Source organism: Neofelis nebulosa, chromosome 6, assembly GCF_028018385.1.
Source record: "Neofelis nebulosa isolate mNeoNeb1 chromosome 6, mNeoNeb1.pri, whole genome shotgun sequence".
Taxonomy (NCBI): Eukaryota; Metazoa; Chordata; class Mammalia; order Carnivora; family Felidae; genus Neofelis; species Neofelis nebulosa.
In genome coordinates, this window is record NC_080787.1 from 25783416 (window position 1) to 25808674 (window position 25259).

The 25259-nt window shown below is 38.2% G+C and overlaps 1 pseudogene; it reads left to right on the forward strand.

Annotated features, from left to right (window-relative positions):
* Positions 1-24100: 24100 nt before the first annotated feature.
* Positions 24101-24658, forward strand: LOC131515366 (large ribosomal subunit protein eL29-like; annotated as a pseudogene).
* The last annotated feature ends 601 nt before the right edge of the window (positions 24659-25259 follow it).

The window sequence follows — 25259 nt, forward strand, 5'->3', positions numbered from 1 at the left end:
CTGTTATTGAACATAGTATTGGAAGTCCCCGCCAGAACAATTAGGCAAGAAAAAGAAATTAAAAGCATCTGAATTGCAAAGAAAGACGTAATACTGTCACTTTTGGCACATGACATGATATTTTGTATAGAAAAACCCTGAAGACTCAACCAAAAAAATCTGTTAAAACTAATAAACGAATTAAATAAAATAGGTTATAAGATAAATTTACAAAAATCTGTTGCATTTTACATACTAATAACTATCAGAAAGAAAAATTAAGAAATCAATCTCATTCATGATTGCATCAAAAAGAATACCCAGGAATAAATTTAAGGAGATAAAAAATCTGTACATTGAAAACTAGAAGACATGGATGAAAGAAAATGAAGAAAGCACAAACAAATGCGAAGATAGTTCATGCTGACAGTTTGGAAGAATTAATAGATAAGGTGTCCAATTTACAGATTCAATATAATCTCTATCACAATTTCAATGGCATTTTTGAGAGAAATAGGACACACACACACTCCTAAAATGTGTATAAAGCCACAAAATCCCAGAATAGCCAAAGCAATCTTGAGAAAAGTACACTGGAGACATCACACTCCTTTATTTCAAAAAATATTACAAATCTTTAGTAATCAAAACTATATTTTATTGATATAAAAACAGACACATGGATCAACAGAACAAAATGAAGAGCCCAGAAATAAACTCATACATATACGGCCAATTAATTTATGACAAAGGAGGCAAGAAAATACTACAGGGACAGAACAATACATGGTGTTGGGAAAATGAGAGACAACCACATGCAAAAGAATGAAACTAGATTACTGTTTGCACTTACACAAAAATTAACTCAAAGTGAAGGCTTGAATGTAAGACCTGAAACCATAAAAATCCTAGAAGAAAACAGGCAGTAAGCATCTTGATATGGGTCTTAGCAATATTTTATATCTGACTCCAAATGCAAAGGCAATAAAAGTAATAAACAAGTAGGACTATATCCACCTAATAACCTCTGTGCAGGAAAAGAAACCATCAACAAAATGAAAAGGCAACCTACTGAATGGGAGAAAATATTTACTAATCATATATCTGATGAGGGGTTAATAGCCAAAATATATAAAGAACTCATACAACTCAACAGCAAAATCATCATCATCATCATCTAATTAAAAATGGTCAGAGGATCTGAATAGACATTTTTCCAAAGAAGACATACAGATGACCAGCAGGCAAATGAAAAGATGCTTACCATCATTAATCATCAGGGAAATGCAAATCAAGACCACAGTGAGATGTCACCCCCCACTTGTTAGAGTGGTTATCTTCAAAAAGACAAGAAATAACAAGTGTTGGCAACAATGTGGAGAAAAAGAACACTTATGCACTGTTGGTGGAAATGTAAATTGGTGCAGCCACTATGGAACACTGTATGAAAGTTCCTCAAAAAATTAAAAATAAAACTACCATATGATCCAGCAACTTCATTTCCAGGTATTTATCCAAAGAAAATGGAATGCTACAGTTGATGCTTGAACAACACAGGTTTGAACCGTGTGCATCCGGTTACACAATACACTATTACAAATGTATTTTCTCTTCCTTATGATTTTAGCTTACTTTATTATAAAAATACAGTGTATAATACTTATAAAAACATGTATTAAGCAACTGTGTTATCAGTGAGGCTTCTGGTCAACAGTAGGCTAGTATTAGTTAATGTAGGGGGAGTCAAAGGTTATACATGGGTTTTCAACTGTGCAGGAGGTCAGCATCCCTAACCCCTGTATTATTCAAAGATCAACAGTAATTTGAAAAGTTATATACACCCCCTATTCATTGCAGCATTATTTAAAATAGCCAGATATGAATGTAACCTAAGTCTCCATTGATGCATGGATGGATAAGGTATTTGGAATAAGAGAATAAAATCTTGCAATTTTGCAAAAACATGAATGGAACTTGAAGGCATTATGCTAACTGAAATAGGTCAAACAGAGGAAGATAAATACCATATGATCTCATATGTGCAATCTAGAAAAACAAAATAAGCAAAAAAATTAAAAAAAAAACGAGCTTATAACAAATTTGTGGTTGCTGGGGCAGGAGGTAAAATGGGAAAAAGGAATCAAAAGGTACAAACTTCCAGTTATAAAATAAGTCATGGGATGTAATGCACAGCATGATGACTATAGTTAAAAGTATTGTGTATTCAAATTTGCTAAGGGAATAAATTCTAAAAGTTCTTATCACAAGAAAATATGCAAATATCAAGTCTTTATATTGTGTACCTGAAACTAATATGTTATATGTTATCTATACATCACAAAAATGCATATATACATACATCTTAAAAGCAAAAAAAAAAAAAAAAAAAGGCCATCTGACCTACCCATTGTCCAATGAACTAGATCCTAGGTCTCGTATATCAAAATTCATGTCTTTCCCAATATGCTATGCTGTCTTGTAGTGTCCCTGAGTATTATTTTTTATGTCACCGGTATAGAAATTGTCAGAACAAAAGAAAGCCTCTGAAATTAGCATCAGGGTATGTGCATCAAACTAGGTGATGAAACAAAGCAAAACTATATGCAGAAATGTTTTCTTTAATTTGTATTTAAAATATTATATCCCTTATAAAAACAAAAAATATAAGACCCAATTTTTAGGTTATAAAAATTACATACAAGGGGCACCTGGGTGGCTCAGTCAGTTGAGCACCAGACTTTGGCTCAGGTCATGAATTCATGGCTTGTGAGTTCTAGCCCCACGTCAGGCTCTGGGCTGACAGCTAGAAGCCTGGACCCTGCTTCGGTTTCTGTGTCTCCCTCTCTCTCTGCCCCTCCCCCACTTGCGCACTGTCTCTCTTTCTCTCTCAAAAATAAGTTAAAACAACATTAAAATTTTTTAAAAATTACATACAGTAATTATTTAAAAACATTGAAAATGTAAATAAAAAATAAAAATCAGCTAGATGCTAAAAAAATCATCTCCAAAAGTAAATGAACAGGAATTGCTATAATAATTTTAAAAGAGAAGAACAATGAGAACTGCTCATATGGCATGAGACAATGTTAATAGATCTGTGGAAAAGTAAAATAGAACTTTGGATAGAAGCACAGCCACATGTCTATCTGGAAATTTGGTCTCTGAGAGCAGTCATACAGTCACTGTAAATCAACAGAGAAAGAAGAAAAATTCAACAAATTATGTTGGGACACTGGCTCTATACTTAATGGAAAAAAAAAAACCAAACAATTTCTATCCCCCACCAAAGCCGAAGTAAATTTCAGATGCAAAGTCCTAAATATTAAAAGCAAAATTATAAATTAATAGAGAATTATTTTGTAACTGAAATGGAGAATGTCTTTAAGGCAAAACACAAAAGATTTATAGATATGAACCCATAAAATTAATATCTCCTCTATTAAAAAGACACTTAAAAGTTAAATGACAAATTATAATTAGATGAACATAAATAACAGTTAAGGAATTAATAACTATAATAAATACAGACTTACAGTGACTAGTAAATAAAATACAAACAACCAATAATAGATGGACAAATGATACAACATATAATTCACAGAAGAAATATTATAGTTTAATTAAATACATTAAAATTTGCTTAGTTTCACTGATGTTGAGAAATTAAAACAATTAGATTTACTTTTATCAAAACAGATATGATTAAAAATCTATTTGAGTTTGATGGTATGTTCTGATGAAACTATAGAGAGACCAGTATTCTCATACAATGCTATTGGAACATAAGTCAGTGTGGTTATTTTCATGGCCATTTTGGAAATAATTTATTAAAGTGAGAAATATTCATTCTCCATGATCCTTCATTTTCTCTTTTCAGTATCTGTTTCAGAAAAAATTGTTTTGTGAGGCAATTTTAAGCACACAGCAGAGCACCTAGCCCATAATGGGCACTCAAAAATGTTGATTGTTTAGGAGGATTTATTTCACTTTTAGACACATGAATGTGAAAATGAAAATGAAATGAATGCAGAAAATGAAACATATTTTTCTCTATTACTGAGCTAATGAGGCTTCAGTTCTTACGAATGGAAGAAAACAATAGTCAATTCAAATTGAGCTTTCCAAAATAAATTCAGCTTATTTTTGGTGAGCACTCAGTGGATTTACATTTTTTTTTCTCTTTCTCTTCACCTTTCTTTCTCGCCATAGATGGAGCTTATTCATCATCTGGGAATCAATTACCTGACCTGCAGTCATGAGCGTATAACATAAGCTTCTGGGAGATGTAGGATTCCTACAGGTCTTTGGTAATTGGCAGCATCTACTGCAGCTACATCCCATAGGACATAATTTCTAGGCAATAGTGATGGCATGGCATCTCTACATGGCTATTCTCCCTTCCATTTTCCCCTGTATGGTTGATGTGGGTTTTTACCTTAAAAAGTATTATAACACTTAGAAACCAAATTAAAATGGGGCCCAGATAAAGGGAAAATGGTATAGAAGCTTAGGCCAGCTGGTTTGGGGAAGAATGGCTTGTTTTCCACCACTGGTTTTGTGTTTTTGTATCCTTCTTTCTCCACAGAAGGAAAGATAAGATCCAGAAGGCAAGCCTAAGGTGTAGTTTCAAGGAGATGGAACAAAGAACAGGCTATTTGGTTGGCTTCCAGTCTATGTCTTAGGATGACGGGGTAAACATAGTGTTTGAGGCTTACCTATTTTTTTAGCTTAGTTTCCCAGGATAGAAAATCAAATAGGAACTTGAGACCCAAGCCTCAGGTATGCCGAGTATGTGTTTTCATGGATTATTCTTGGTATGATGACTAAGACTCTGGAAATTTCCATCCTATCGCTGCACAGAGACATGAAAAACAACAGGCTCTCACAGTCGCTATGATCTGAAGATTCCTTGTTTAGTCAGATGTTGAAGCAAATCTCTGCTTTGGACCTCTGTTTCAGGTCTGGAGATAGAGGGTCTTGACTATATGATCTATAAAATTGTCTTTAGTTCTAAATACTGCACATCCGGCTTTTCTTTTTTTTTTCTTTTTTTTTCAACATTTTTTATTTATTTTTGGGACAGAGAGAGACAGAGCATGAACGGGGGAGGGGCAGAGAGAGAGGGAGACACAGAATCCGAAACAGGCTCCAGGCTCCGAGCCATCAGCCCAGAGACTGACGCGGGGCTCGAACTCACGGACCGCGAGATCGTGACCTGGCTGAAGTCGGACGCTTAACGACTGCGCCCCCCAGGCGCCCCCCGGCTTTTAAATGAAATGACAGAATGGTTAGATAAGAACACTTTAGGTAATCTGTCAGGTTCAGTGGTTTAAATTTTATAATTTCTGGAGTAGTCATTCCTAGACGTATAAATTCCTTTCCATGGAGATTCTGAATTCTTCCTTGCATCGATGAGCAGAAACTTCTCTATAAAGAAGACAAACTACTTGATTTTCAGCAAAATTAAACATGGGTTTAATTATGATTCTTGAAGACTATATGACAGCCAAAAAAAAGCTTTTATAAAAGTGACTTGTGAGACGTCTGGGGAAGATAGTAGAGGAGGAGGACCCTAAGCTCACCTCGTTCCACAGATACAACTAGATAACACCCACATCAGTGTAAATAACCCAGAAAATGACCCAAACATTGACAGAACAAACTCTCCACAGCTAAATGTACAGAAGAGGCGAGGTCAGAGAGGGTAGGAAAAGCAGAGACACAGTTGGGAGCTAAGTGGACCAGTGGAATTGCCCACAGAGGAAGGGATGGCACAGGCACAGAAGGGGGAGAAAAATAGGCTCTCACACCAGAGAACCCACACAAAGGGCATCCACCCAGGAGAGGCAAATCCCCATATTTGACTTTGAAAACCGAAGGGGCTGAATTTCATGAGTTCTTACAATCAGTGGAGCTTCACACTTGGAACTTTAAAAAATCAGCAGGCTTGGCTCTGGGAGAGCTAGGAGGGTAAGAGGAAACCTAATCCTCCCCTTATAGAGACAACACAACAAGCAGCCCTACAGATACACAGCATAGAAGCAACGGTTTTAAAAATGCCTGGGGTATATGGGAGGGAGATTTGTTTACTAATCTTAGAGCATGTGCTGGAGGGGCAGGGATGTTAGGAGTCTTCTCCATGAACAAGGAGTTGGTGGACACAATTTTCCTCTCCTACCTCTAGCATAAACACATGGACACCTACAGGAATCAGCTCAGTGCCAACACTTGCTACTTAACTTACGAATAGCATGCCCTGTCCCCACATTCTCCTGTGGACCTGCCCCCTCCAGCCAGGCCTCTGTTCCATGTCCCTTCCCACAGCAGATCCACCAAGCCTTATTAGTACTGCTGCCCCACAGCCATCTGCTTCTGCAGATCTTCCCCCTCTAACCTGCCCTGCCTGGTTCCCACTGTCTGCAGGTCTCCTCCTGCAGTGGACCAGCAAAAACATTGCTAAGGTCACATGCCCTGACCTAGCCAACACAATCCTGGCTGAACCCTATCTAAAGCAGTGCCATGAGCCTGGTGGTGTGTAAGCAGCCCCAGTAGAGGCCAGCACCACTCCAAAGTCCCTGCCCATGGAGAGGGAAAAATAACCACACACAACAATCAGATTAAGGCTCTAACAGTGGGCTGAAGGTAGACAAGTAGTTTGACTGCAGGTCCCACCCACCAACAAAAGTTTTTCAGGGCAGAACATTGTTTGGTGCTACTGCATCTCTGGCAAATGCCTGGTCTTACTCATCTCAAGCCCAGGGTGACCCTAGACTGGACCACTAACAACACAGGGAGTAAACCTTGCCCATAACACACAAAATAAATTATTGCAGATGACTGGACTGAAGGCAAACATGGCTCAGCCACAATAGTAGGGTGCACACAGCATACATAGGAGATACCCCAGAAGGGTCAGGTTCTAATGAACAAGGGATGTTGCACTGCAAGGCACTACTAGACTTCTTCTTTATAAAGCCACTATTTTCAAAAGCAGGAGATAGCTGATTTTCCTAACACATAGAAACAGACACAGAGTATTAGGCAAAATATTGGGACAGAGGAATATGTCCCAAATAAAGGAACAGGACAAAACCACGGCAAGTCACCTCCTGGAAATGGAGATAAACCTTATAGAAAATTTAAAGTAATGGTCCTAAAGATATACATTAGACTTGAGGAAAAAAGTGGAGGATCTCAGTGAGACCCTTAACAAAGAGATGGAAAACATAAAAAAGAACAACCAGAGATGAAGAGCTCAATAACTGAAATTAGAAATACACCAGAGTGAATAAATAATAGACTAGAGAAAGTGGAAGAGCAGATTGGTGACCTGGAGGACAGAGTAATGCAAAATAATCAACTTGAACAGAAGACAGAAAAATAATTTAAAAAAATAGACTTAGGGAACACAGCAACATTATGATAACATTCACATTATAACATTCACATAATAACATTCACATTGTAGGGATACCTGTACAAAAGAGAAAAGGGGGCAGAAAATTTATTTGAATGAATAATAGTTGAAAACTTCCTGAGTGTGGGGAAGGAAACAGAAATCCAGATCCAGGAAGCACAGAGATCACCCAAAAAAATCAACCCAAGGCTAAGACACATAGTAACTAAAATGGCCAAGGGTAGTGATGAAGAGAAATTTTTTTTAAAGCAGCAAGAATAAATGAAAACAGTTACACCAAGGGAAACCCCATAAAACTATCAGCTGATTTTTAAGCAGAAACTTTGCAGGCCAGAAGAGAATGGCATGATATATTCAAAGTACTGAAAGAAAAAAACCAGCAGCCAAGAATACTCTACTAGCAAGGTTATTGGTCAGAATAGAAAGATAGATAAAGTCTTTCCCAAACAAAAGTTAAAGGAATTTGTTCACTACATCAGTCTTACAAGAGATATTAAAGGGGACTCTTTGAGTGTGAAGTAAAGACCATAAGTGACAGTAAGAAAAGTAGAAAGTGCAAAAGCAGTAAACTGAATAGATCTATAAAATTAGTCCAGGGATTCATAAAATAAAAGGAAGTATGAAACCACATACTTAAAACATGGTGGGGGAGAAGATTATAGAATGGGTTCAAACTTAAATGACCATCAATTTAAAATAGACTGCTACATACAGAAGATATTATATACAGGGGTGCCTGGGTGGCTCAGTCAGTTAAGTGTCTCACTCAGTTTCGGCTTAAGTCATGATCTCACAGCTCATGAGATCAAACTCACATTGGGCTCTGTACTGACAGTGCAGAGCCTGCTTGGGATTCTCTCTCTCTCTCTGTCTCTCTCTCTCTCTCTCTCTCTCCACCCCCCACCTCCTGTCCTTTGCACACACACTCTCAAAATAAATAAATAAACATTAAAAAAAGATGTTATATACAAACCTAATGGTAATCACAAATCAAAAGCCAGCAACAGATACGTAAAAAATAAATAGAAGGGAATCCATGTTTATCACTATGGAAAGTAGAAAGGAACAGAGAAGAACTAGAAAAACAACCATAAACAAGTAACAATGGCAATAAATATGTATCTATCAATAATTATTGTGAATATAAATTGACTAAATGCTCCAATCAGAAGATATAGGGTGATGGGGGCGCCTGGGTGGCGCAGTCGGTTAAGCATCCGACTTCAGCCAGGTCACGATCTCGCGGTCCGTGAGTTCGAGCCCCGCGTCAGGCTCTGGGCTGATGGCTCAGAGCCTGGAGCCTGTTTCCGATTCTGTGTCTCCCTCTCTCTCTGCCCCTCCCCCGTTCATGCTATGTCTCTCTCTGTCCCAAAAATAAATAAAAAATGTTAAAATAAAAAAAATAAATAAATAAATAAAAAAAGAAGATATAGGGTGATGGAATAGATAAAAAAGTGGGACCCATCTATATGCTGCTGACAAGAGCCTCATTTCATGTCTAAAGACACAGGCAGATTGAAAGTGAAGGGATGGAATACCATTTATCGTGGAAATGGAAGTAAAAGAAAGCCAGGGTAGCAATACTTATATCAGACATAATAGGCTTTTTAAAAGTGACATGATCCCCCATTCATGCTCTGTCTCTCTCTGTCTCAAAAATAAATAAACATAAAAAAAAATTTAAAAGTGACATGAAACAAAGAAGGATACTATATAATCATAAAGGGAACAATCCAACAAGAAAACATAACAATTGTAAACATTTATGCACCCAACATAAGGAGGGAAGAGTAGGGTAGAAGTAGGGAGATAATAAAAATTAGAGCCAAAATAAACAAAATAAATAAAATAGAAACTTAAAAAAACAACAACAATAGAATATATCAATGAAACCAGGAGCTGGTTCTTTGAAAAATCAACAAAACTCGTAAACCTTTAGCCAGACTCATCAAGAGAGAGACAGAAGACTCAAACAAAATCAGAAATGAGAGAGGAGACATAATAACCAACACTACAGAAAGAAATACAAAGAATTATAAAGAAACAATATGAATACTTGTAACAAATTGGACAACATAGAAGAAATGGATAAATACTTAGAAAAATATAACCTCTCAAAACCGAACCAGGAAAAAACAGAGATTAATTACCAGCAATGGAATTGAATCAGTAATCAAAAAGCTCCCAAAAAACAAAAGTCCAGGATGAGATGGTTTCACAGACAACTTCTACCAAACCTATTCTTCTTACAATATTCCAAAAAATAGAAGAGGAAATAAAGCTTCCAAATTCATTCCATGAGGCAGCATTACTGTGATACCAAAACCAGATAAAGACATCACGTAAAAAGAGAACTACAGGCTAATATCTCTGATGAATATGGATGCAAAATTCTTCAACAAAATATTAGCAAACCAAATCCAGCAATACATTTTAAAATTTTCATTCACCATAATCAACTGGGATTTATTCCTAGGATGCAAGCGTGGTTCAATATTTGCAAATCAACCAATGTGATGCATCATATCAATAAGAGAAAGGATAAAAACCATATGATCATTTCAATAGATTCAGAAAAAGCATATGACAAAGTAGAACATCTATTTATGATAAAACCCTTAGTAAAGTAGGCTTAGAGGGAACATACTATAACATAATAAAGGATATATATGAAAAACCCACAGCTAACATCCTACTCATGATGCAAAACAGAGAGCTTCTCCCTTAAGGTCAGGAAAAAGACAAATCCACTCCCATCACTTTTATTCAACATAGTACTGGAAGTCCTAGCCAAAGCAACCAGACAACAAGAAGAAATAAAAGACACCCAAATTGGTAAAGAAGAAATGAAACTGTCACTATTTGCAGATGACATGATACTATATATAGGAAGCCTGAAAACCCCCCACTAAAAAGCTACTAAAACTGATAAATGAATTCTGAAAGGTCGCAGGATATAAAATTAATATACAGATATGCATTTCATTTCTATACACTAATAATGAAGTAGCAGAAAGAGAAATTAAGAAAACAATCTCATTTACAATTGCACGAAATAATAAATAATAATAAAATAATAAAATACCTAGGAATAAACTCAACCACAGAAGTGAAAGACCTGTATTCTGAAAACTATAAAACATTGATAAAAGAAATTGAAAATGACACAAATAAAAAGATATATCATGCTCATGGATTGGAAAGACAAATATTGTTAAAATATCTACAATACCCAAACTGAACTAAAGATTTAATGCAATCCCTATCAAAATATCAATAGCATTTTTTCATAGAATTAGAACAAACAATACTAAAATTTGTATGAAACCAGAGAAGACCCTGAATAGCCAAAGCGATATTGAAAAAGAAGAACAAAACTGGATGTATCACAATCCAAGATTTCAAGGCATACAACAAAACTGTAGTAATCAAAATAGTATGGTATTGGCACAAAAATAGACACATAGATCAATAGAACAGAATAGAGGACCTAGAAATAAACCCACACTTGTATGGTCAATTACTATTCAAGAAAGGAGGCAAGAATATGCCATGGGGAAAAGACAAGTCTCTTCAACAAATGATGATGGGGAAACTGGACAGCTACATCCAAAAGAATACAGCTGGACCACTTTCTTAAACCATGCACAAAAACAAACTCAAAATGGATTAAGGACCTAAATGTGAGACTTGAAACCATAAAAATACTAGAAGAGGCAGTAATTTCTCTAACATTAACCATAGCAACATCTTTCTAGCTGTCTTCTGAGACAAAGGAAACAGAAGCAAAAATAAAATATTGGGACCACCTCAAAATAAAAAGCTTCTGGAGTGTCTGGGTAGCTCAGTTGGGTAAGCTTCCAGCTCCTGATTTCCACTCAGGCCATGATCTCACAGGCTTATGAGTTTCAGCCCCACGTTGGGCTCTGCGCTGGCAGTGTGGATCTTGCTTGGGATTCTCTCTCTCCCTATCTCTCTGCCCTTCCCCTCCTTGTGGGCTCTCTCTCTCTCTTTCAACAAAATTTTTTTAAAGATAAAAATAAAAAGCTTCTGCCCAGCAAAGGAAACAACCAAGGAAACTAGAAGATCTACTGAATGGGAGAAGATATTTACAAATGACATATCTGATAATGATTTAATATCCAAAATATATAAAGAACTTATATGACTCAACACCCAAAAATCAAATAATCCAATTAAAAATGGGCAGAAGACATGAACAAACATTTCTCCAAAGAGAAATGTGTCTGTATGGCCAACAGACACATGAAAAGATGTTCAACATCACTCATCATCAGAGAAATGCAAATCAAAACCACAATGAACTATCACTTCACACCTGTCAGAATGGCTAAAATCAAAAACACAAGAAACAGCAAGTGTTGATGAGGATGTGAAGGAAAAGGAACCCTTGTGCACTGTTGGTGGGAATGCGGAACTGGTGCATCCACTGTGGAAAACAGTAGGGAGATACCTCAAAAATTAAAAATATAATCTTTATCAAATTAATTAATTAACTAATTAAATTAATTGATTAAATTAAAAAAGAATTACCATAGGATCCAATAATTCCATTACTGGGTATTTACCCAAAGACTATGAAAAAACACCAGTTTGAAAAGATATATATTAACCCCTATGTTTATTGCAGCATTACTTACAATAGACAAAATATGGAAGCAATTCAAGAGTCTATTGATAGATGAATGGATAAAGATATGGTATACATATACAACAGAATATTACTCAGCCATAGAAAAAAGAATGAAATCTTGGCCATTTGCAACAACATGGTTGGATCTAGAGAGTGTGATGCTAAGTGAAATACTGCAGTCAGAGAAAGACAAATGCCATATGATTTCACTCATATGTGGAATTTAAGAAACAAAACAAATGAACAAAAGAAAAAGAAGACAAACCAAAAAAACAGACTCATATAGAGAACAAACAGATGGTTAGCAGAGGGGAAGTGGGTAGGGGGATGGGTGAAATAGGTGAAGGAGATTAAGAATATACTTATCTTTTTTTAATGTTTATTTTTGAAAGAGAGAGAGCGCAAGTGGGGGAGGGATGGAGAGAGAGGGGGACACAGAATCTGAAGCAGGCTCCAGGCTCTGAGCTGTCAGTACAGAACCCATGAACCCATGAACCGTGAGATCATGACCTGAGCCAAAGTCGGACGCTTAACCGACTGAGCCACCCAGGCGCCCCAAGAGTACACTTATCTTGATGTGTACTGAGTAATGTATAGAATTGTTGAATCATTATATTGTACACCTGAAACTAATTTAATACTGTATGTTAACTATACTGGAATTGTGAGCAGATCTCATCTAATATAACTTTATTGCTTATTGAAATCCTACAGCTGGAGACAACAAGGTCATACCTTCTGATTATGTTCAGCTATGTCTGAGGACAACTGTATTGCAGTTGTGAGCATATTACTCTGATCTTTAAAATATGTTACTCCATACTTTCAAGTACTATTACTAACAAAAACTTTAGAACTCTATCTCAAAATGGTCCTTTCTCTTGCAAAAGTTTTTCATCCTCAAATCTCCTAGCAGTGAAATCATCTGAGAAACAAGGAGGAGTTGGTCATATTTAAACTGGTCTGCAGCTAATCCAGAACATAGATTTCTTTTTTCTGTTAACTTCTTCCTGATAGTGTTCCACCCTGTGTTATGGAGACCAATTATATTAAAGGCTTCTTAATATAGTTTCATTAACCAGAGACTTTTCCTGAAGGTCAAATTTGATTCAGCCCAGAAGTACAAGTCACTGAAGCACAATTTCATCTAAGAAATCTACCAAATGTTGGCCTGGTTATAGAACTCAAATATCTATCCAATGATTGTCAGACCTATAGAGACATATACTTTAATAATCTTAACAAATTTATCAACTGCCTTAGTTTTAGAAAACAGAAGAGCTACCAGAAGCTATTATTATTTATCATCATCATCATCATTATTGGAAGCCTTTACAAACTGAGGATCTCTTTGTAAATTTCTATTCAGGACCCTCTATTTAGTTAGCTTTAGGATATGATAAAATTCTTTCAGTATATGAATTCCAAAAAAGTGACTGATTGATAGCAATTTCTTCACATGCTTCAAAGAAGCCACTTAAAAAAAAAAGGTTTAGGAATTTCACTTCTTGTAATGGATGAGGAGCTTATGTAGATCAATTCTTCCTCAGGTAAGAAAAACAAAATACAAAATATGAACAATCTGAGATCCCTGCGGAGAGACTAAAGCAGAAACTGTAGGGGAGCCCATGCTTGGAAAAATGATATGGCAGGAAGTTGGTTTCTTGTTTTTCTCACCTAAGTACAGGCCCCAGTCAGTGACCTGGAAGGCAGCTAGAATTAAGATAGGAAGCAGCCATTTTATGATTGAGAAATCAGAAGACCAGAGTTTTGGTTTTACCCTAGCCACCAGAAAGTGAAGGGAGAAATCTTGGAAAGGAAAGAGCCATAGTGGGAAGCTACAAATTCTATAAATAAAATCAGTCCACATCTTCAGCATGCATGCAAAGGGTAGATCCCAAGAAGCCCATAAAAAACTGGAATAACTAGAGATTTCAGCCACTGCCCACTGAAAGGGAGACAGAATTTGGACCTTGAGTTCAGTTAAGTTAACTGACTGCCAAGACAAACAAACAACAAAGCAACGCTGTGTGGAGGAACACAACACAATTCATGGTCTCTACAATACATTATTCATATAATATCCAGGATGTAATCAAGGATTACTACACACATAAAGAAACAAGCAAAGATGATCTATGCTCTAAAGAAAAGAAATTAATGGAGACTAATTTTGAAATGACTCAGATATGGAAATTACTAGACAAGAAGTTTAAAGTAGTTATTATAACCGTGTTCAAAAACATAAAAGAAAGTACGGTCATATCGAATGAACATATAAGATATCTCAACAGAGAAAAGAAACTATTAAAAAAACCTAATGGAGATTAGTTCCGGAAGATGGCGGCGTAGGAGGACGCTGGGCTCACCGCGCGTCCTGCTGATCACTTAGATTCCACCTACACCTGCCTAAAGAACCCAGAAAACCGCCAGAGGATTAGCAGAACGGAGTCTCCGGAGCCAAGCGCAGACGAGAGGCCCACGGAAGAGGGTAGGAAGGGCGGCGAGGCGGTGCGCGCTCCACGGACCGGCGGGAGGGAGCCGGGGCGGAGGGGCGGCTCGCCGGCCAAGCAGAGCCCCCGAGTCGGGCTGGCAAAAGCGGAGGGGCCTGACGGACTGTGTTCCGACAGCAAGCGCGACTTAGCGTCTGGGAGGTCAGAAGTTAACAGCTCTGCTCAGAAAGCGGGAAGGCTGGAGGACAAAGGGAGGGAGAGCTGCTGAGCCCCCGGACGGCAGAGCTCAGCTTGGTGGGGAACAAAGGCGCTCGCCAGCGCCATCTCCCCCGCCCATCCCCCAGCCAAAATCCCAAAGAGAACCAGTTCCTGCCAGGGAACTTGCTCCCTCCGCGCAAACACCCAACTCTGTGCTTCTGCGGAGCCAAACCTCCGGCAGCGGATCTGACTCCCTCCAGCTGCCACAGGGCCCCTCCTGAAGTGGATCACCTAAGGAGAAGCGAGCTAAGCCTGCCCCTCCCGCCCCCATGCACCTTGCCTACCCACCCCAGCTAATACGCCAGCTCCCCAGCACCACAAGCCTGGCAGTGTGCAAGTAGACCAGACGGGCCACACCACCCCACAGTGAATCCCGCCCCTAGGAGAGGGGAAGAGAAGGCACACACCAGTCTGACTGTGGCCCCAGCGGTGGGCTGGGGGCAGACATCAGGTCGGACTACGGCCCCGCCCACCAACTCCAGTTATACACCACAGCACGGGGGAAGTGCCCTGCGGGTCCTCACCACTCCAGGGACTGTCCAAAATGACCAAACGGAAGAATTCCCCTCAGAAGAATCTCCAGGAAATAACAACAGCTAATGAACTGATCAAAAAGGATTTAAATAATATAACAGAAAGTGAATTTAGAATAATAGTCATAAAATTAATCGCTGGGCTTGAAAACAGTATACAGGACAGCAGAGAATCTCTTGCTACAGAGATCAAGGGACTAAGGAACAGTCACGAGGAGCTGAAAAACGCGTTAAACGAAATGCAAAACAAAATGGAAACCACGACGGCTCGGATTGAAGAGGCAGAGGAGAGAATAGGTGAACTAGAAGATAAAGTTATGGAGAAAGAGGAAGCTGAAAGAAAGAGAGATAAAAAAATCCAGGAGTATGAGGGGAAAATTAGAGAACTAAGTGATACACTAAAAAGAAATAATATACGCATAATTGGTATCCCAGAGGAGGAAGAGAGAGGGAAAGGTGCTGAAGGGGTACTTGAAGAAATTATAGCTGAGAACTTCCCTGACCTGGGGAAGGAAAAAGGCATTGAAATCCAAGAGGCACAGAGAACTCCCTTCAGACGTAACTTGAATCGATCTTCTACACGACATATCATAGTGAAACTGGCAAAATACAAGGATAAAGAGAAAATTCTGAAAGCAGCAAGGGATAAACGTGCCCTCACATATAAAGGGAGACCTATAAGACTCATGACTGATCTCTCCTTTGAAACTTGGCAGGCCAGAAAGGCTTGGCACGATATCTTCAGTGTGCTAAACAGAAAAAATATGCAGCCGAGAATCCTTTATCCAGCAAGTCTGTCATTTAGAATAGAAGGAGAGATAAAGGTCTTCCCAAACAAACAAAAACTGAAGGAATTTGTCACCACGAAACCAGCCCTACAAGAGATCCTAAGGGGGATCCTGTGAGACAAAGTACCAGAGACATCACTACAAGCATAAAACATACAGACATCACAATGACTCTAAACCCGTATCTTTCTATAATAACACTGAATGTAAATGGACTAAATGCGCCAACCAAAAGACATAGGGTATCAGAATGGATAAAAAAACAAGACCCATCTATTTGCTGTCTACAAGAGACTCATTTTAGATCTGAGGACACCTTTAGATTGAGAGTGAGGGGATGGAGAACTATTTATCATGCTACTGGAAGCCAAAAGAAAGCTGGAGTAGCCATACTTATATCAGACAAACTAGACTTTAAATTAAAGGCTGTAACAAGAGATGAAGAAGGGCATTATATAATAATTACAGGGTCTATCCATCAGGAAGAGCTAACAATTATAAATGTCTATGCGCCGAATACCGGAGCCCCCAGATATATAAAACAGTTACTCATAAACATAAGCAACCTTATTGATAAGAATGTGGTCATTGCAGGGGACTTTAACACCCCACTTACAGAAATGGATAGATCATCTAGACACACAGTCAATAAGGAAACAAGGGCCCTGAATGATACATTGGATCAGATGGACTTGACAGATATATTTAGAACTCTGCATCCCAAAGCAACAGAATATACTTTCTTCTCAAGTGCACATGGAACATTCTCCAAGATAGATCATATACTGGGTCACAAAACAGCCCTTCATAAGTTTACAAGAATTAAAATTATACCATGCATACTTTCAGTCCACAATGCTATGAAGCTTGAAATCAACCACAGGAAAAAGTCTGGAAAACCTCCAAAAGCATGGAGGTTAAAGAACACCCTACTAACAAATGAGTGGGTCAACCAGGCAATTAGAGAAGAAATTAAAAAATATATGGAAACAAACGAAAATGAAAATACAACAATCCAAACGCTTTGGGACGCAGCGAAGGCAGTCCTGAGAGGAAAATACATTGCAATCCAGGCCTATCTCAAGAAACAAGAAAAATCCCAAATACAAAATCTAACAGCACACCTAAAGGAAATAGAAGCAGAACAGCAAAGGCAGCCTAAACCCAGCAGAAGAAGAGAAATCATAAAGATCAGAGCAGAAATAAACAATATAGAATCTAAAAAAACTGTAGAGCAGATCAACGAAACCAAGAGTTGGTTTTTTGAAAAAATAAACAAAATTGACAAACCTCTAGCCAGGCTTCTCAAAAAGAAAAGGGAGATGACCCAAATAGATAAAATCATGAATGAAAATGGAATGATTACAACCAATCCCTCAGAGATACAAACAATTATCAGGGAATACTATGAAAAATTATATGCCAACAAATTGGACAACCTTGAAGAAATGGACAAATTCCTAAACACCCACACTCTTCCAAAACTCAATCAGGAGGAAATAGAAAGCTTGAACAGACCCATAACCAGCGAAGAAATTGAATCGGTTATCAAAAATCTCCCAACAAATAAGAGTCCAGGACCAGATGGCTTCCCAGGGGAGTTCTACCAGACGTTTAAAGCAGAGATAATACCTATCCTTCTCAAGCTATTCCAAGAAATAGAAAGGGAAGGAAAACTTCCAGACTCATTCTATGAAGCCAGTATTACTTTGATTCCTAAACCAGACAGAGACCCAGTAAAAAAAGAGAACTACAGGCCAATATCCCTGATGAATATGGATGCAAAAATTCTCAATAAGATACTAGCAAATCGAATTCAACAGCATATAAAAAGAATTATTCACCATGATCAAGTGGGATTCATTCCTGGGATGCAGGGCTGGTTCAACATTCGCAAATCGATCAACGTGATACATCACATTAACAAAAAAAAAGAGAAGAACCATATGATCCTGTCAATCGATGCAGAAAAGGCCTTTAACAAAATCCAGCACCCTTTCTTAATAAAAACCCTTGAGAAAGTCGGGATAGAAGGAACATACTTAAAGATCATAAAAGCCATTTATGAAAAGCCCACAGCTAACATCATCCTCAATGGGGAAAAACTGAGAGCTTTTTCCCTGAGATCAGGAACACGACAGGGATGCCCACTCTCACCGCTGCTGTTTAATATAGTGCTGGAAGTTCTAGCATCAGCAATCAGACAACAAAAAGAAATCAAAGGCATCCAAATTGGCAAAGATGAAGTCAAGCTTTCGCTTTTTGCAGATGACATGATATTATACATGGAAAATCCGATAGACTCCACCAAAAGTCTGCTAGAACTGATACATGAATTCAGCAAAGTTGCCGGATACAAAATCAATGTACAGAAATCAGTAGCATTCTTATACACTAACAATGAAGCAACAGAAAGACAAATAAAGAAACTGATCCCATTCACAATTGCACCAAGAAGCATAAAATACCTAGGAATAAATCTAACCAAAGATGTAAAAGATCTGTATGCTGAAAACTATAGAAAGCTTATGCAGGTAATTGAAGAAGATATAAAGAAATGGAAAGACATTCCCTGCTCATGGATTGGAAGAATAAATATTGTCAAAATGTCAATACTACCCAAAGCTATCTACACATTCAATGCAATCCCAATCAAAATTGCACCAGCATTCTTCTTGAAACTAGAACAAGCAATCCTAAAATTCATATGGAACCACAAAAGGCCCCGAATAGCCAAAGTAATTTTGAAGAAGAAGACCAAAGCAGGAGGCATCACAATCCCAGACTTTAGCCTCTACTACAAAGCTGTCATCATCAAGACAGCATGGTATTGGCATAAAAACAGACACATAGACCAATGGAATCGAATAGAAACCCCAGAACTAGACCCACAAACGTATGGCCAACTCATTTTTGACAAAGCAGGAAAGAACATCCAATGGAAAAAAGACAGTCTCTTTAACAAATGGTGCTGGGAGAACTGGACAGCAACATGCAGAAGGTTGAAACTAGACCACTTTCTCACACCATTCACAAAAATAAACTCAAAATGGATAAAGGACCTGAATGTGAGACAGGAAACCATCAAAACCTTAGAGGAGAAAGCAGGAAAAGACCTCTCTGACCTCAGCCGTAGCAATCTCTTACTCGGCACATCCCCAAAGGCAAGGGAATTAAAAGCAAAAGTGAATTACTGGGACCTTATGAAGATAAAAAGCTTCTGCACAGCAAAGGAAACAACCAACAAAACGAAAAGGCAACCAACGGAATGGGAAAAGATATTTGCAAATGACACATCGGACAAAGGGCTAGTATCCAAAATCTATAAAGAGCTCATCAAACTCCACACCCGAAAAACAAATAACCCAGTGAAGAAATGGGCAGAAAACATGAATAGACACTTCTCTAAAGAAGACATCCGGATGGCCAACAGGCACATGAAAAGATGTTCAACGTCGCTCCTCATCAGGGAAATACAAATCAAAACCACACTCAGATACCACCTCACGCCAGTCAGAGTGGCCAAAATGAAGAAATCAGGAGACTATAGATGCTGGAGAGGATGTGGAGAGACGGGAACCCTCTTGCACTGTTGGTGGGAATGCAAATTGGTGCAGCCGCTCTGGAAAGCAGTGTGGAGGTTCCTCAGAAAATTAAAAATAGACCTACCCTATGACCCAGCAATAGCACTGCTAGGAATTTATCCAAGGGATACAGGAGTACTGATGCATAGGGGCACTTGTACCCCAATGTTTATAGCAGCACTCTCAACAATCGCCAAATTATGGAAAGAGCCTAAATGTCCATCAACTGATGAATGGATAAAGAAATTGTGGTTTATATACACAATGGAATACTACGTGGCAATGAGAAAGAATGAAATATGGCCTTTTGTAGCAACGTGGATGGAACTGGAGAGTGTGATGCTAAGTGAAATAAGCCATACAGAGAAAGACAGATACCATATGGTTTCACTCTTATGTGGATCCTGAGAAACGTAACAGAAACCCATGGGGGAGGGGAAGGGAAAAAAAAAAAAAAAAAAAGAGGTTAGAGTGGGAGAGAGCCAAAGCATAAGAGACTGTTAAAAACTGAGAACAAACTGAGGGTTGATGGGGGGTGGGAGGGAGGGCAGGGTGGGTGATGGGTATTGAGGAGGGCACCTTTTGGGATGAGCACTGGGTGTTGTATGGAAACCAATTTGACAGTAAATTTCATATATTAAAAAAAAAAAAACCTAATGGAAAACTTGTTAAATAAATTTTCTGAAGTAATAAATTCACAGATGGATTAACAATGAATTGGAGATGACATTAAGAAAGAGATCAACAGAAACAGATTAATAGAAATTAATCCAATCTGAAGATTGGAAAGAAAACAGATTAGGGGGGCAGAAATTAACAGAGCCTAAATGATACAATATCCAAAGTCTTAACATGCATGTAATTGAAATCTCTGAAGGAAAGGAAAGAATGAGTCATAAAAAAAAATATTTGAGGAAAAAGAGACTAAATTTCCTAAATTTGGTTTAAAAAACCCCCACAAAATATGTAAGTATGTTCCATACTGGAAAATATATTCAGTTGCTTCCTAAAAGAACTAAAAAGTGGATTGAAACACTAACTTGTCAGGTTAGACTTCTTTGAAAAAAGGATATTATTCTTAATGCCAGATGACATTTTATTTGGGTAGCATAAAAAACAGGCAAGGTATGTGCAGTCTTGCAAGATACATGATTTGGTGCAATAAATAAAATTTAAACCAGATATAAGTAAACAATTAGAGACACCTAAAACCAGAATAGTAACAACAATAACAATGACAATAACAATAGCAAACTAGTACTATAGAACCATAATGGTCTTTCTGGATATATCATATTTTATTAGATTAAATTTCAAATTATCGCTGAAGAACTACGGGAATGAAGTCAACTGAGAGAATGTGATTTGTTAGTGAACTTCTATCATATCTAAAGTAGACTCGGAATTTGAGAGATATAAGGGAATTTTAAAGGTCATTGCAGTCAACAAAGTGAGGATGTTGAGGTCAGTGCAGGTCTTGAAGACATAAATCTCAGTTTTACTTCTTGGTTATGTTACCCTGGGAGAGTCAGTTAATTTTTTCTCATTTAGAAAACAGATTTTTAAGGACACTGCATGAAGGATTTTAGCACCTCCCAATATTTGGCCCATTGTCCACAGTTAGCACCCATCCCTAGTGATTTTTACCAAGGCCACATAACTAGTTGGGTACTGATCTTAGACTCTACCATTCAGTGCTCTTCCTGGCCACATTCCCCACTCTTAAAAGATTCCTTCATTTCTTTATCCTTAGGGCCTAGGAACATAGTGTATTCAGAAGGCTCAAATGAGACATTACCCCTTTCTCTTTGGAATCCAGAAGTGGTTCCTCAAAGAAACTACTACTTAACCTGAGACTACGTTATAATTATCACACTTACATAATTATGATATTTATCATAGTATCAACTCTAATTATCTGGAAAGACAATTGTAAGATCAACAGGAGGCATTACGTGAGAGTTACATCAAGATATAGTGAAAAGAACACTAGAGATCTTCTAATGTGACTCCTTACTAACTGTGTGATCCAGTCAGATTCCTTCACCTTTTTTAGCCCTAGGTTTTCTCATCTGAAAAATGTGGATATGAGTCCTTGGCTCATCTATTTTACAGAGTTCTTGTGAAAGACAAATGAAATAATACAGGTAAAGGGGTTCTGGAGATGATGAAGTGATATGTAAATGTGATTTCATGTTGCTCATTTATGAAAATTTTTGAAAAGTTAACAGCACAAATCAAAGACTGATTATTGTTGAAACCAAATTTGTTCACAGTGTGCTTCTTTCATGTCGGCACTCTTAGCATCTTTGGTTTATGTATGATAAATCATAAATGTGGCACCAGATGTTCCTTGGTCCCTGAGTTCTGGGAAGCATGTCAGAAAATGTCAGGGGTGACCACTGAGAAGCATTCAGAGTGCCTTAGCCGAGCTGTTGGTATCTAAGACTCACAGCAAAGAAGGCAGATGGTTTACCTATTTAGGGCTTGATTTATAATCCAAATGATGTTTAATCCAATGTGCTTATTTGTAAAAGTCTCTATTACGGTACAAGGCTTTCCAAATGAGTATAAAAATCCTTCAAGGATAATTATCTAAACACACATCTACAAAAATAGCATGGTTTTTAATTCAATTAATACTTGTTATATTCTTTCGTCTTTCTGTCTTGTAAAGTATGGTGGACTGTAGAACAAGCTCATCTTCTCAATCATCTGCCAAGTACAGACTAAGGTCTATGCTACCATATTTTCCTAAGTGATCTAAATTCCAAAGAAGAAGCAAAAGTTAAAAGCTAGGAACGGACATGTGACAATGTGTCCATCATTACTAAAAAAATGAAAAGATTTCTTTCAATTCGTGAAAAAACTCATCTCCTGCATAACTCCAAATTGTCTCATAACAGAAAAGGCAAAATTCCAAATTGACCTTTATTGTCTTCAAGCTTTATTTTAAGTTATACGTCCTCTCCATTTAACCATCTCCAAGTGAAATTCAAATTGGCCACCCTCCTTTATTGAGCCACATAGAATAAGGCATGTACTTACTCTTTCCTCCATTAGGGGTGAAAGGTATTTGTGAGATGGCTGGAAAAAGCACAAGCACAGTCTGAAGACATGGCATAGATTCTCATGGTTATGCTACACAACTTCATATGTTAATTTGTCTTATTTTCATAAAAATGTGATTAAATATATATGTCTCCATATACCCATAAGTGGAAGAACCATAATTGACTGCTCTCTCTGCATTGGGTGAACAGATCAGGAATGTGTCATCAAACTTTCTGGAGTCACAGACTCTTTATCCAGAAAAAAAATGCACAAATATACAAAATTTTTCATTCCATTGATGAATGGAATGTTATCCATAAGATAGCAATTGATCTCAGAGTCAGAAACCCAAAAGAGTGAGGAAGGCAATATCTTTGCTTCATTTTTAAAAAAAGATCCATTATGTTCTCCTCTTACCCTGTACATGCCGTGTGCATGAAAGATCAATTTCCCATTAGTGTCTGACAGATGGGTGCATGATCAAGACCAGTGGGTCCCAAACACATTCAATAAGGATATCATTTTCCATATTCCTCAACATGTGAGAAAAAATGAGCACAACCAGAGGGTGTACCTTTTGTAGGGTAGAATTTTTATTCTTTCTCATCTTCTCTTTCCTTCTTTTTCCTTTGGGGAAGAACAAGATGTTCTTAATTAACAAAATAACACCTGAAGCTATTCCATAGGAAGTTACCAATATTGGCTAAAAGAGATGGTTTTGATGTGGTTTTTATTTATTTTTTCTGCAGATGCTCCCCTCTAAGGAATCTGAAAGACTTCAGGCCTCCTCCCTCAAAGTGTAGTAAGGACATGGCTTTGGAGCCAAGAGCAATGCTCAGAACTTTGGGAACCCAGTGAGACTCACCTAGGGTGGACCTGGACCCTGGGAAAAGTAAGCAAAGGAGGGGAAGCAGTAAGGAGTGTTTGGGGAAGTGAAGTGAGGGATAAGGGGAAGCAACATCAGAGAGAGGGGGGAGCCCCCAATTAGTTCTTTATGAGCTGAGTAGCAGCTTGAAAGGAATAGCTAGAAAAAAATGCTGTACACCATTATAGAAACTCTCTATATATGTGATTATCACATAGAGAACAGAGTTTCCTTTCTGGTAATGAAATGAACTAGCACACTGTCCCAAACATGGCTTTGTTGGTGAGAAGATGGCAACCTATTTCTTGAGGAAGACCCACTGTTATTTGGGTAGTATGAATGCTTTCTTCACTGGGAAAGACTTCCTATTAAAGCAAAATCATCTGAATTAAATGGTGCAAACAGTTTGCAAACTTGTAGTGGACCTGAACTAGAAAACATCTAAAGTAGTTGAGGTCAAAAACAGGGACTTGTTTGGTCCTAGGCACTCAGAAGACACAGGCTTTGGTGCAGACATGGCCAAGGCCAAGAACCACACCACACACCATTGATCATGAAAATGCACAGAAACAGCATCAAGAAACCCCAATCACAAAGACAGGAATCTGTTAAGGGGGTGGACCCCAAGTTCTTGAGGGATACACACTTTGCCAAGAAGCACAAGAAGGGCCTGAAGAAGAGGCAGACCAACAACACCAAAGCCACAAGTGCATGTGCCGAGGATATAGAAGCCTTTGTCAATCCCAATGGGGTTAAGTCCAAGATCCCAAAAGGCAGCAGCCACCAGCTCAATCAACTTGCTTATATTGCTCACCCCAAGCTCGGGAAACCTGCTTGTACCCACATTGCCAAGGGTCTCAGGCTCTGTCAGCCAAAGGCCAAGAGCAAGGCTCAAACTAAAGCCCAGGCTGTAGCTCAGGCTCTGTCCACCAAAGGCCAAGTGCAAGGTTCAAACTAAAACCCACGCTGCAGCTGCCACTCCAGCCCTGGCTCCTAAAGGTTTCCAGGTTCCCACAAGGGCTCCAGTCCAGAGGTCTCTGTTAGTTGATGTGAGGACAGATGGACTGCAGTGACCCTTGGGCTTCTTTCTGCATGAGGCTGGTGCCCTCCTGTGCTATTTGTACAAATAAACCTGGAGCAGAAAATAAATAAATAAATAATAAATAAATAAATAAATAAATAAGAACTTAGGCTCTGAAATCAGGCAAGTTGATTGAAATCCTATGAGTGCTCCTGGGCAAGTAACTTAATTTTTCACTTTATTTGATTAGTGGGAATAATCATGGTGGCATGGCATCTGATTGGGATGTGAACATCTAAAAGAAACAATTGCTTTGTGTGTTTTGGCAAGTACTAAGCACCCAACAAATGTAAGCTGCCAATATTATCTTTTCTTATTCATTCATGACACATGTATTAATTGCCTACTCCCTTGTTAACTTGTAAGGACACAAAGATGAATGAAATGTAGTTTCTCTGCATTACAACCTCACAGCTTAGGTTCTTTCCACTGCTGAGATTCTAGACCAACTGGACACTGCTGGTGAGTCATTCTTAATACTTCCTCCACAGTGTGCTGCATGAGTACAGAGGAAAGACTAGCATGAATGAATATTTCAAGTACAATGAAATGAAAATTTCAAATGTCTGTCAGTAGGAACCAGAGAGCACCAA